We start from the raw sequence: 13696 nt of genomic DNA on the forward strand, positions 1-13696 counted from the left end.
CATGCCCCCAGGACATCTCATTGGTCAGCTGTGAAGCGTATTTTGCGCTATGTCTGTCTTACTGCCTCTTATGGTTTGCTTCTTCAGCCCGCACCATCGTGTGAGCTCTCATCTTTCTCTGATGCAGACTGGGCTGGTAGTCCTGATGACAGACAATCCACGGGGGGATATGCGGTATTCCTTGGTTCTAACTTGATCGCCTGGAATGCTCGTAAGCAGGCCACAGTCTCTCGCAGTAGTACTGAAGCTGAGTATAAAGCTATTGCTGATGCAACTGCTGAGATCATATGGGTACAGTCTCTATTGAGGGAGTTGCGTGTCTCTCCGGCTCAGCCTCCAGTTTTGTGGTGTGACAACATCGGTGCTACTTATCTGTCATCTAACCCGGTGTTTCATGCTCGAACAAAACACATTGAGGTTGACTATCATGTTGTTCAGGAATGTGTTGCACAGAAGCTACTCTGTATCAAGTTCATCTCTTCAAAGGATCAACTTGCTGACATCTTCACGAAGCCTCTTCCACAACCACAGTTTGTAGGCTGTAGGCGCAATCTTAACTTGCTTTTTGTACTTCAGGCCACAGTTAAGATTGAGGGAGGGTGTTAGACTGTATATACGTAGCCTCTTTTGTATACATATGTTGTAACATTGTATTGTACCGCATGGGTACCTGTATATAATGAGAGAGGCACACCCCGTTAAGGGGTGTCGAGCGGTTTCCAACATATTATGTTTTACAGACTCAGAGAGGCGTGTGCATGGCATTCTTTGGTGTCACTCGAACAGCCGAGCTGACTATCATCTGTTTGGTGACGTGCTGACCTTCGACACCACTTATAAGAGTAATCTGTATGAGATGCTAGTGGGTCTTTTCGTTGGATTGAACAATCACTGCCAATCTGCGCTGTTCGGGTGTGTTATTCTCAGAGAAGAAACAGAAGACTCATTCAAGTGGGCATTTTCTACCTTTGTTGAAGCCAACGGCGGAAAGACGTCGCAGACGATACTCCTAGGTACCATGCAACTTGGTGTCATGTTTGTGTGTATATAAGGCATGCATTCCTCCTTATAAATCCTGACTCGTTTGTTCTGCGAATTATCAGATCAATGCCGGCAGATGGAAGTTGCTATCGCTCATACAATGCCCTCTACAGTCCACCGTCTGTGCAAATGGCACGTTATGAAAAGTATAAAAGAGAATCTTGGGGCATTATATAAGAACTAGTCGTCAACCCGTGCAATTGCACGGGCTAATTATTTATATTATAAGTTTGTAGAATTACTTTCCAACAAAATTGTTATGTATCCAAGTGCAATCGTAGAAAAGTTGTACACACTGAATATCTTAGACACAGTGACCTTTTGTGTTTTTTATCAAAATTAATTTACATATATCCACTCTTGCTTCTCTAGCAATTGCAATTATGAAATTAATCAAGTGGAGAAAAATGTAACAAATTTCTACAATTATCAAAACAATTAGTATGAAATACAAACTTACATAGACTATTAGTATTATATTGTCGTCGAATCCACCAGCAGCAGTCACTTAGTGATTTCTCTAGTCCAAGAGATTAAGAGGAAGTATTATCAAATAAAAAATTACTATGCATATTAGATGCATCAAAGTGAATGATGATATCATGATATGCAGACAACTTTAAGAAGTACACCGTCCTTCCATATCAATTGATGTCATTTGAGCGTTAACAAACATGGGACGGAGGGATTATAAAACAACATTGGACTATATAATAGCAAGAAAGCGAAATTGAGTGGGTGGTTATTAATATAATTAATTTTCCTAATAACATATATAGGGGAACAGAAAACCTGAAAAAAAGTTTGAGAAACATTTTTTTCTCTTCAACTCGCACCAAAATCTGTGTTGTTTTTTATTAGAAAGAGGAAGAGGAAAAAAAACATTGGAGTAAAAGTACATTCGGCCTTTGCATTGTAAATCCGAGAAGTTACAATATAAGTAGATACAAAAAACCTGCACCAACAGAGAACTACTCCCGAGGTAAAACATAGAAATAACTTCTATCGACCGATTTGCTATAAATCTTTTTTTGCGCTGTAATGTAGATGATTCTTGCGATGAAACAAATGGGATTTTTCCAGTGAATTTATTCTGAATAATTACATGATATGGATAATATAAAAAGTATTAGTTTAGTAATGGCTAGGCAGAACGTACATATTTACATGTGATTGTCGTGTGGGAAAATTATTTGCTAGAAAAAAAGGTAACAACACAGCCATATTAGATGAGATGCTAGAAGAGTTCTTGACGGGCACATATACCTCTCTGTGCGTCATAAAATTCTTATATTCTGGAGAAACAAAACATATAAGACATTACACACCATCAACTCCTCTGAACAGTATAATAAGAACCATCCAGTCCTATTTACGTAAGTGCCACATGAGACAACATGTACGTGTTAGTGAGTCCATTATTGTTCGGTTTTCCTCCTAGCTATGTGTTCCATCAAAACTTGTTGGGAAAATTTAGTGCTGATGACTGGAGAAAAAAAATCCTTAACTTAAAATATATATGATCACACTAACTATGCAATTAGTATCATCTAAGCTAAATATTTCCAGTCCAAATGGCAATTCCATTTTTTTATGAAAGACTATATCTATTCATTATAATCAGTAACACCTCTTGTTAAAGTCTGCAGGACACAAAGAACCATTATAAAGTTTGAAGAAGCTAAAGCAAAAGGCTATCAACATGTGTACTGTATCAACTACAAAGGGGAAATTTTGTCGTAAGACTATATAATTATGTGCCTAGGCTAAATAATCTACTCGTGAAGCAATTCAGAAAACACCATGTACAATATGTACCTGAGGCCATCGAGGGATTTCCTCTGTGTGTGTGCGGGCCTGTGAGCACGTTTAATTTCTGGCTGGCTGGCCGCTGCGTACGTCCTGCATGTGTGTACGTCTTCGACGGCCGCGACATTAAACTGCAGCCGCAGTTCCCTTCAATTGAATAATTGCCATGACTTCTAATCTTGATCTGTTCTGGGCCATGTATGTGGCCGGAGATTTAAGAATCTTGGGACTACGCTTTCGACGACGGCGAGATTGAAGTATGGAACTGCAGCTTTATCCCTCGCATATCCTCGCCACTCAATTGAAAAATAGGCCATGACTTCTAATCTCGATCGCTCTACATCATGCAATCTCCACTCCTGACTCAAGATGGCAATGGGCCCCGAAATCGCGTCCCCGCGGGTTTTTACCTTATTAGGGGACGGGGATGGGAGTATTTTCATCCCCGTGGGGCTGTTGTTGGGCATATTATACAACCCGACATATTTCGTGGGTTTGCACCCGTTTCGGTAGTCCCCGAACCCGAAACCCGGCAAACCCGGCAAAATACATTTTTTTATCACGCACTGATTCGGTGCGGCCCAAACCAAAGGTATCGTCTTATGTAATTGCACATCTTATTGAACCATGTATGGCTTATCATCTTTCATGCTGAGATCTGATCATTTTTATTGTTAAAATGTGGTATTATGCTGTTGAAATACACTCTATATAGCTATTGAACCATCTACTATTGTTTTTTGTTGAAATTTGCTCAAGTTATGATGCTGAAATGTGCTTGTTTTGCTGCTGAAATGTTATTCTTTGTCGCCACTATGTTTGTTTAAATATTTTGATTTTCTTGTGGGTTCCCCGAAACCCAATGGGTTTAGGGGACGGACAGAAAACTAGCCCCGCGCATGGTGATGAGGATGGGGACGGGTTTACGATTTTATTGTGGGGATGGGTTTGGAAAGGTAGAACCCGACGGACTTTGTCCCCGTTGCCATCTTGACTCCTGACTGTCTTTGCGGCAGATCACTCCGGCTCACCCAATCAGTCGCACATCCCTGCCGTTATCCCAATGCTGTGGTTGCAAATTCTCCACCTCGCTCGAACTGCAGCTTTATCCCTCGCATATCCTCGCCACTCAATTGAAAAATAGGCCATGACTTCTAATCTCGATCGCTCTACATCATGCAATCTCCACTCCTGACTGTCACAGGAACTCAATTGGAGGACTACAGATCGTATATGCCTAGGACAGTTATCACGGTTGCATATTTCACGTGAAGAATAGATTGAACATCCAAAGACTAAATTTATCTGTTTTCTCATAATTAGTCCCACCAGATCAGCCGATCTAATTTTCTGATCTGGGAAAAAATAGGAAGATCTACACCGTTATAATTCGACCCCACCAGATTAACGGCTAGTAAATTCTAATTAACATGAGAATTTCTAGGAAATCAAGAATTAGTGTATATATATATATAATATATAATATAATATATAATATAATATATAGAGAGAGAGAGGGAGAGAGGTATAGATAGATAGATAGATAGATAGAAGGGACCCCATTCCGAATTGACTTTAATCATCTCACGAATGAGATGATGACTGTCGATGAGTTCGACCATGGATGGGCTTATCTGATGGACACCTATGGACTTGCTGGCAGCAGGTACATGGCACATATATATGATTGCCGTGACAAATGGGCCAAACCCTACCTCAGTTCGAACTTCTGGCACATATATAAGAGCTAAAACCAAAAGCCACAACCGGCTGGCAAATAAAATAGGAGCACTACATGTCTATCATATTACATGACCGCCATCCAAACCGGTTGAAAATATCCCGAGCTACCATCTCCCATCGGATAGACGCAGTAACCAAACCCTCCCTGGCCTCCGTCGGAGTGAGTAGCGACCACATACGGATGAACGTCATGGCCCTGAAGATAACCTGCAAAAAGTGAATGTTTGTTGATCTGTTAAAAACTAAATCATTTCTGCAGTTCCACACTGCCCAAAATAAAGCACAAACGCCAACACGAATGTGCCTCGCAGTATCGGAATCAACCCCATCAAGCCATGTTCCAAATAACATGTTGATTGAGGTGGGATGATTAATATTAAACGCAATATGAATCGACCGCCACAGAATCTTAGCCAACGGACAATCAAGAAAGAGGTGTTTGGTATTTTCGTTATGGTCGCAAAAACTACACCTAGAAGAACCCACCCAGTTGCGTTTTGCCAGGTTATCCTTAGTCAAAATGACTTGTTTATGCACAAATCACATAAACACTTTGATTCGTAAGGGTGCCTTTACTTTCCAAACGTACATCGAGGAGGGGATGACGCTAGAGTTAATGACATCTAGATACATGGATTTGACCGAGAACACACCGTTCTTAGTAAGTTTCTAATACAGCTGATCTGGCTGTTGGGACAGTTGTACATCCATTAAACATCTTACAAGATGAAGCCATGCCTCCCAACGATTTCCAACTAGCGCCTTCGAAAACTAATATTGAGAGGAGTGGATTGTAAAACAGTTGCAACGTAGGCTCCTCTACGTCGAACAATGTTGTACAAAGTAGGATATTGAAGTGCAAGGGGGGTCTCCCCAAGCCACGTATCCTCCCAGAACCTCGTATTAGCTCCATTCCCGACTATGAATCTTGTCTTGTTGAAAAAGAGTTGTTTAACTCTCATGAAACCTTTCCAAAAAGGTGAGTCAGAAGGCCTCAAAGTCACCTGGGCCAGGGTTTTAGTATAAAGATACTTATTACGCAGAATCTGTGCCCAAGTAGCCTCCGTCTCAGACGAAAGTTTAAATAGCCACTTGCTAAGGAGACATATGTTTTTGACTTCCAAATTTTCAATACCTAGACCCCCTTGGTCCTTCGGCCTATAGATAATATCCCACTTAGCAAGCCTATACTTTCGTTTAAGCTCATCACTCTGCCAAAAGAAGCGAGATCGATAGAAGTCGAACCTTTTCCTGACACCCACCGGAACCTGGAAAAAGGATAGGAGAAACATAGGCATACTGGTAAGGACCGAATTAATCAAAATTAATCGTCCTCCGTATGACATGAGCTTCCCTTTCCAATAGCTCAGTTTCTTTTCAAAACGATCCTCGATGCATTTTCACTCTTTGTTAGTCAGCTTACGATGATGAGTGGCTTTACCTAAGTACGTAAACGGTAACGAGCCCAATTCACAACCGAACAATTGTTTATACGCCTCCTGGTCATCATTAGCTCTTCCAAAGCAAAACAATTCGCTCTGGTGGAAGTTAATTTTGAGCCCGGATAATTGTTCAAATAAGCATAACAGAAGCTTCATGCTTCTTACTTTCGCCAAGTCGTGCTCCGTAATGATGATAGTATCATCAGCATACTGAAGAATGGAAATCCCTCCGTCAACTAGATGTGGAACAAGGCCACCTACCTATCCCGCATCCTTTGCCCGTCCTATTAAAACAGTCAGCATACCAACCACTATGTTGAATAGGATCGGTGACATAGGGTCTCCTTGCCTTAACCCTTTGTGTGTCTGGAAATAGTGTCCTATCTCGTCATTCACTTTAATCCCTACACTCCCTTTTTGCGTAAAGGAATCAATCTGTTTTCTCCAGGCTAGATCAAATCCTTTCATACACAAAGCTTGTTGAAGGAAATGCCATTTAACTTTATCGTATGCCTTTTCAAAATCCACTTTAAAAACGACGCCATCTAGTTTTTTTGAGTGAATCTCATGGAGCATTTCATGCAAGACAACAACCCCTTCAAGGATATTTCTATCAGGCATGAAAGCAGTCTGGGACGGATGAACTACAGAGTGCGCAATCTGCGTAAGTCTGTTCATCCCGACCTTGGTGAAGATTTTGAAACTAACATTAAGCAGACATATAGGCCTGAACTCCTCAATGCGAACAGCCTCTGTCTTCTTAGGAAGAAGAGTTATCGTTCCAAAATTCAGCTTAAACAAATGAAGTTGTCCCTCAAAAAACTCCTGAAACATCAGCATCAAGTCTCCCTTAAGGGAATGCCAGCACTTTTTATAGAACTCCGCCGGAAACCCATCCGGTCCTGGAGCCTTATTATTTTCCAATTATGCAATGGCCTCGAACACCTCTTTCTCAGTAAAAGGAGCAGTCAAGATCTCATTCTCGTCAGTCTCAAGTTGAGGAATATCCTCAACCCTAGACTCATCTAACGACACAAAATTCTCTTCCGGAGGACCAACCAACTGCTTATAATAATTGGTAATGTAGACTTTCAGATTTTCTTGACCAACTATCGTCCCTTCCTATTGTTCTAGTTGGAAAATTCTCTTTTTACGATGCTTCCCATTAGCAATCATATGAAAGAATTGAGTATTATCTTCTCCTTGGACGATTCTGCGAACCTTAGCTCGCAATGCCCACTTCAATTCCTCCTCGCGGAGAAGCGTTTTTAGCCGCAAGTCCGCCTCTATCTTAGTTTCCAACTCTCTGGAATCCAAGATAGAGGTTTCAGCTTTAATTTCAAGGTTTTCAATAAGTAGAAGAAGTCTTTCCTTCTCCGCCTTATAAATCCCATGCATATGCTTAGCCCATCCACGAAGGAACCTTCGGAGATGACGAATCTTGCATTGCCAGCGCTCAATAGGCGACCTTCCTCTTGAGTCTTTAGCCCACTACTGAGCTAACAACTCGAGGAACCCATCTCTTTCAAACCATGCAAGTTCAAACGAGAAAATGTTCTTGTTACCCACATGTGTTTGAACACCCGAGTCGACTAGTAACGGTGTGTGATCAGAGACACCTCGTGTCAACGCCTGCACAGTTACCAAGGGAAACTTTTGTTCCCATTCGACACTAGCTAAAACACGGTCAAGTTTCTCAAAAGTCTGTACCGGTAATGAATTAGCCCAAGTGAATTTCCTACCCGAGAGCTCTATCTCTCTGAGATCCAAGCTTTCGATGATGGTATCGAACATAAACGACCATCTGCCGTCAAAATTGTCATTATTCTTTTCCTCTTTTCTTCGGATAATGTTGAAATCACCCCCCACTAAGATAGGGAGCTTCTCGTTACCGCAGATGCGAACCAGATCAGCCAAGAAATCTGGCTTGAGCTCTGGTTGCGCGGCTCCGTAAACCACCACCAAAGCCCAATCAAACCCATCTGCCTTAGTTCTAACCCGAAACTTTACTGCAAACTCTCCCAAAACTACACTCCGAACTTCCAAAGTTTCGCACTTAACCCCAAGTAAAACCCCACCGGATCTTCCTCGAGGGGGGAGGCAATGCCAGTCAAAATCTAACCACCCCCCGGATAAAGTGCTAAGAAATTGTGATGTGAAGTTGCCTCTTCCAGTCTCAGACAACGCAATAAAATCCAAATGATGTTCAAGAGAAGCATACGCTAGAAACCTTCTTTTAGCCAAGTCTCTAAGACCTCTGCTATTCCAGAAAATGCCTCTCATAGTTCATCATGAAATTTTTTAGGGGTACGGATCCTAGCGCTTCTACGCGCTGCCGAGACTGGATAAACCTTCCGTTTCCAAGTCCGTTTAGGCTTAATGCGACCTTTAGATTGGTCACCACACTCATTCTCTGCTTCAATCACCAAGGACTCATCTTCATGAAGAGAGGTCTCAGGATTGGTAAACCCCTCCTCCTCCTCCGTCTCTGGTAACGCAGGGTCGAGATCGGCACACAAACCATCAAGAACCCTAACCCTAAGCGCATCGATCTCCGGATCGTTCATAGATTTAACGGTAGCTATGTGACGAATCATATCTAGCATTCGTTCAGCTTCCAAATCAAGAATGTCATTAACCGACCTAGATATCTCCATATCATTATTACCAAGTGAAACTCCTATTTGATTTGCATTATGAACAATTTCATCATTGGTAAAATGCAAAATGGAATTCGACGTATTAACAGACATACCCGTCAAGATCTCGACGTCACGCAACTTGGCCACCCTCATGGCACACCTCAGCTGCATGTCATCAACGTCTGGCTGCTCCTGCAGCCTCCCGCTGATCCGCCTCCCCTGACAGACAGGGTCCGAGATACCACCAAAGGCGATGACCTCCTCGCATGAAGCTCTGCTAGGGGAAAGGCCTCCTGCCCATCCCCCAACAGCGGAGCCCCGGGCCGAAGCCACCGGGGCAGCAGTGCAATACGGCGACAACTCCCGCGGCCTGTCCACGGAAATCCCGCCAAAAGCAGGGACCGGAGAGACCAGCGCGCGGTGCTCTGGAGAGGAAGGCGGAGAGATGGCCACGCCACCCGACCCACCCTCCGAAACAGGGCGCGGTCTGACGGCGACCTCCTGCACGCCCACTCCTCCGCACGCGTCCGGCGTCGAGGAGAGGAACGCCGAGCCCGCCATGGGCGTCGACGGCGACAGGACCTCGGAGGACCGGGCCTCCTGCCCATCACCTCCAACCAAAGCAACATTCGCAGCTCCATCCACGGTGGTCGTAGGAGAGGTAGGAGATGAGGGAAGGGCCACCTGCCCCTCAGCACCTCCCAACTCAACGACCTTCGACGCACAAGTGGGAACCACATGATCCACAGAAACCGGACGAAGGCCCCGAAGCCGAGGCGGAGTAGAGAACGGTCCCAAGGAACCAAGCTGTAAGGTGGACGTCGGAGCCGCACCAAATGACCAAACAGGAGCAACGTCACTAGAATCCGACGGACCCAACGGCTCCTTGGCCTTATCATCATCACCCTTAGCCGAATCATCCTGGTTCCCCGGAGAACCTCCTCCCTCAGACGTGTCCATGGGATTATCATCCTCAAAATCATCGAACAAGTTAGGATCGTCATACTGAACGTCTAACTGATACAGAACACCTTCATAAGTCCAAGGCACCATGTTTGGCAGGAACTCAATGTTAGCAACACTGACAAGTAAACGCGCCACCTCGTTAGCCCGAGTGAAGGGCATATCCACCTGCTCAGTCTTGCCAATCAAAGACCCCGGGCTCCACGTCACCAAAAAGCTGTCTAGGGGATCAGATGGCGCCCCGGAAAAACGTACCCAAATCTGACGTAACGGCGTGCCCCGCGGATCCTTCTTTTTCCACTCATCAAACTGCAACACAAAACTAGTGCATGTGACCCTGCTCATACCGAACTTGAGGATTCTCATCTGATCCTCCTTAGATGGGAAATTTACTTTGTAGGATGTATCATTGAGCTTGAGCAATGACCACTGAAAATTACCCAGAGCGAGCTCCCTCAGCTGCTAAATAATCTGCGCCTCAGTCAATGGTCCATGAACCACCTTCACCACACAGGGGAAAGAGGTCTCTACCACGGGTGCCAAGGGTGCCACACTGGGAGACTCGAAGAACATCAACTCCAAGCAGCAGACCCCGTAAATCTGAACGGTAGGCTTAGGCCCAAACATAAGAGGACACTCGGCAGCTGTATGTTTAGGTTTCCGGCACAAGTCACATAACTCCGCAGTGCATTCAGCCATAAAGTGTCCCGTGTCACCACACCGGAAACAAGTGAGATTCTTTTTCTTAGCCGCCCACTTGGACACCTTGTTAGCCTCGGACTTCTCTGTACCTTGTTCGGAAGCAGAATCACCAGTCTGCATGGGCTCCTGCGACGTGACTTCGGCCAGGGCTTGAACCATCTCCACCGCCACCTGCGGTAGAACCGATCCCCCGTCGGCCACCTCCGTCTCAATCGTAGTCTTCGGATGCCTAGGCAGATAGTGACGCCTGTTCCCGCCCCGCCCTCCGCGGAAACGGCCCCGGAAAGAGCGGTTATTAGGGGCGACCGCACCCTCCACAAAGTTGTCGGGCGGTCCTTGGAAACCCCGGTTGGCATTGCCGTTGTCCTCCCAAGCATATCCACGGCCACCGCCGGTAGATGAAGAGCTCCAATGCAGCCCAGAACCGTAAGCATCATACCCATCATCGCCCCACTGACCACGCGGAGGATTACGATCATCCCCCGCCGACGCACCCGCCCCACGGCTGTTCGAGCCTTGGCCAGTGCCACCGCGGCCACCCGCCATCTGCCTCGGCCATGGCCGTTGGTTCGGCTGCGGCTCGTCCCTAGGCGGCAGTGGCGGATTAGCCCTAGGCTGGGGAGGCAGAGGAGGCTTGGCCCTAAGAGGCATGGCCGCCCTAGCCGGTGGCGGAGGAGGCGCCCCCCGAGGCGGCGGCAGAACCGCCGGAGGCGGAGGTGCCGCACGCGCAGGGCCCGCCGCGGCAGCAACCGCAGCCGGAGTAGCTGAGCCGCCCGCAGCCCCGGTCTGGTTCCTCACCACCGGTGCCACCCGCGGCAGAGGCGGCTTGGGCGGCATGGCCGCCGGACGCGATTCAGGTGGCGGGTGCCGGCCGACTCTGGCGAATCGTGGGGAGGAACGATGCAGGGAAGCGGACAGGAAACCTGAAAGATCGTGGATGTCGCCTAGAGGGGGGAGGGTGAATAGGCGCTTTAAAATAATTACGGTTTAGGCTTGAACAAATGCGGAATAAACCTAACGGTTAATTTGTCAAGCACAAAACCTAAAACAACTAGGCTCACCTATGTGCACCAACAACTTATGCTAAGCAAGATAAACTACTTAGGTGATAGCAAGATATATGACAAGAAACAATATGGCTATCACAAAGTAAAGTGCATAAGTAAAGGGCTCGGGTAAGAGATAACCGAGGCACGCGGAGACGACGATGTATCCCGAAGTTCACACCCTTGCGGATGCTAATCTCTGTTTGGAGCGGTGTGGAGGCACAATGCTCCCCAAGAAGCCACTAGGGCCACCGTAATCTCCTTACGCCCTCGCACAATGCAAGATGCCGTGATTCCACTAAGGGACCCTTGAGGGAGGTCACCGAACCCGTACAAATGGCAACCCTTGGGGGCGGTCACCGAACCCGTACACTTTGACAACCCTTGGGGGCGGTCACTAGTACCCGTCAAATTGCTCGGGGCGATCTCCACAACCTAATTGGAGACCCCAAAGCTTGCCCAGAGCTTTACACCACAATGATTGAGCTCCGAACACCACCAACCGTCTAGGGCGCCCAAGCACCCAAGAGGAACAAGCTCAAGGGTACCAAGCACCCAAGAGTAATAAGCTTCTCAACTTGTAACTTCCACGTATCACCATGGAGAACTCAAACCGATGCACCAAATGCAATGGCAAGGGCACACGGAGTGCCCAAGTCCTTCTCTCTCAAATCTCATGGAAGCAACTAGTGCTAGGGAGGAAAATGAGAGGAAGAACAAGAAGGAAAACACCAAGAACTCCAAGATCTAGATCCAAGGGGTTCCCCTCACAAAGAGGAGAAAGTGATTGGTGGAAACGTGGATCCAGATCTCCTCTCTCTTTTCCCTCAAGAACTAGCAAGAACCATAGGAGGGATTGAGAGTTAGAAAGCTCGAAGAAAGTCAACAATGGGGGAAGAACACGAGCTAAAAGGATAAGGTCCATTGGGGAAGAAGACCCCCTTTTATAGGTGGGGAAAAATCCAACCGTTACATGGTCCTCAGAATTTTTTTAAATGAGTATCAAGATATTTTTTGATGAGTGGTTTCACCACACACCAAACTTGATCCTTAATAAATAGAGGAATAAATAGGAACCTAAATTCGCCTCCTTGAGGATTCGAACCCAGGTGTTGGGTTTGTACATCCACTCCCCCAACCAGTTGAGCTAGGCTCACTCCCTAATTATATGTGGCGTGTAGTTAATAAGAAGAGAGGTGTTTGAAGTAATATAATATGTTACCTTATTATATCGCGTCCCAAGGCAAAATGAGTCTACATCTTAATAAATGATGACTTGCATGATGCCATAATATGTTACTTCCCACAATGTATATAGTAACATAGATTATTAATATATGCATGTTACTAATCAAAGTTACTTCCCACTATGACTAGCCTGAAAGTGTGCATGTGCAGACACTCGAGACAGGGAGAAGAGACCATTGATGCCCAAGGATGTGCAAGATGAATTTCTTGTGTGAGGTACCCTTGGTTTCGTGTGCACATGCGGGTTTGTAACTAACACAACTTTACCAATGTCTCCTAATCCCACCTATGATTGGGGCACTCACATTCTTGCACGACGGACCATTGAAGAGACAGGGGAAGAGTGGTACTTGCAATAGTATTTGTAGTGACATTTGAGACATGGAAGAAGTCGGGTAGAAGCAATCAGCTTTATAGTACCCTGCTAGTGGTAGTGGTCTGTTACCACATAAATGAGCATTGATCTAAGAATCAATGATCTCGGCACTTAAGTTGCTCATGAATTTAATTTAATCTATTGTTACATTTTTAATGGATTTCCATGTCTCAACCACTAACAGATTTTAGCTCTTGACCGTTTGTAACATAAATATATATGAGATATATCACTACTAGTATATGTGATAAATTATATGTATGATCTCGGTACTCCATTGTGCCGAGAGAAAACTTATTTACTACATGTGTAGGCCCCAACACTAGTGCATATCGGTCCTATTAAGGCAGACATATTGCACACGCTAGCGTTGAACTATTTGTGATGACCACATCCCACACAATACAAAGAAATAAATTTGTCTCCGAAAATAAAATGTTCCCGATCGCCAACCACTAGTAGAAAACGGAGCTTTAAAATCGGTTCGTAAGGGCCTTTAGTGCCGGTTCCATAACCGGCACTAATTGGTGGGCACTAAAGCCCCCCCCCCCCCTTTTAGTACCGGTTCGGCACGAACCGGCGCTAAAGTGCCACCACGTGGCGTGAGCTCGCGCCCTGGTATGGGGGACCTTTAGTACCGGTTGGTATTACCAACCGGTACTAAAGGGTTTTTTTTATTTTTTT

The sequence above is a fragment of the Triticum aestivum genome, chromosome 7A, assembly GCF_018294505.1.
Source record: "Triticum aestivum cultivar Chinese Spring chromosome 7A, IWGSC CS RefSeq v2.1, whole genome shotgun sequence".
Classification (NCBI taxonomy): domain Eukaryota; kingdom Viridiplantae; phylum Streptophyta; class Magnoliopsida; order Poales; family Poaceae; genus Triticum; species Triticum aestivum.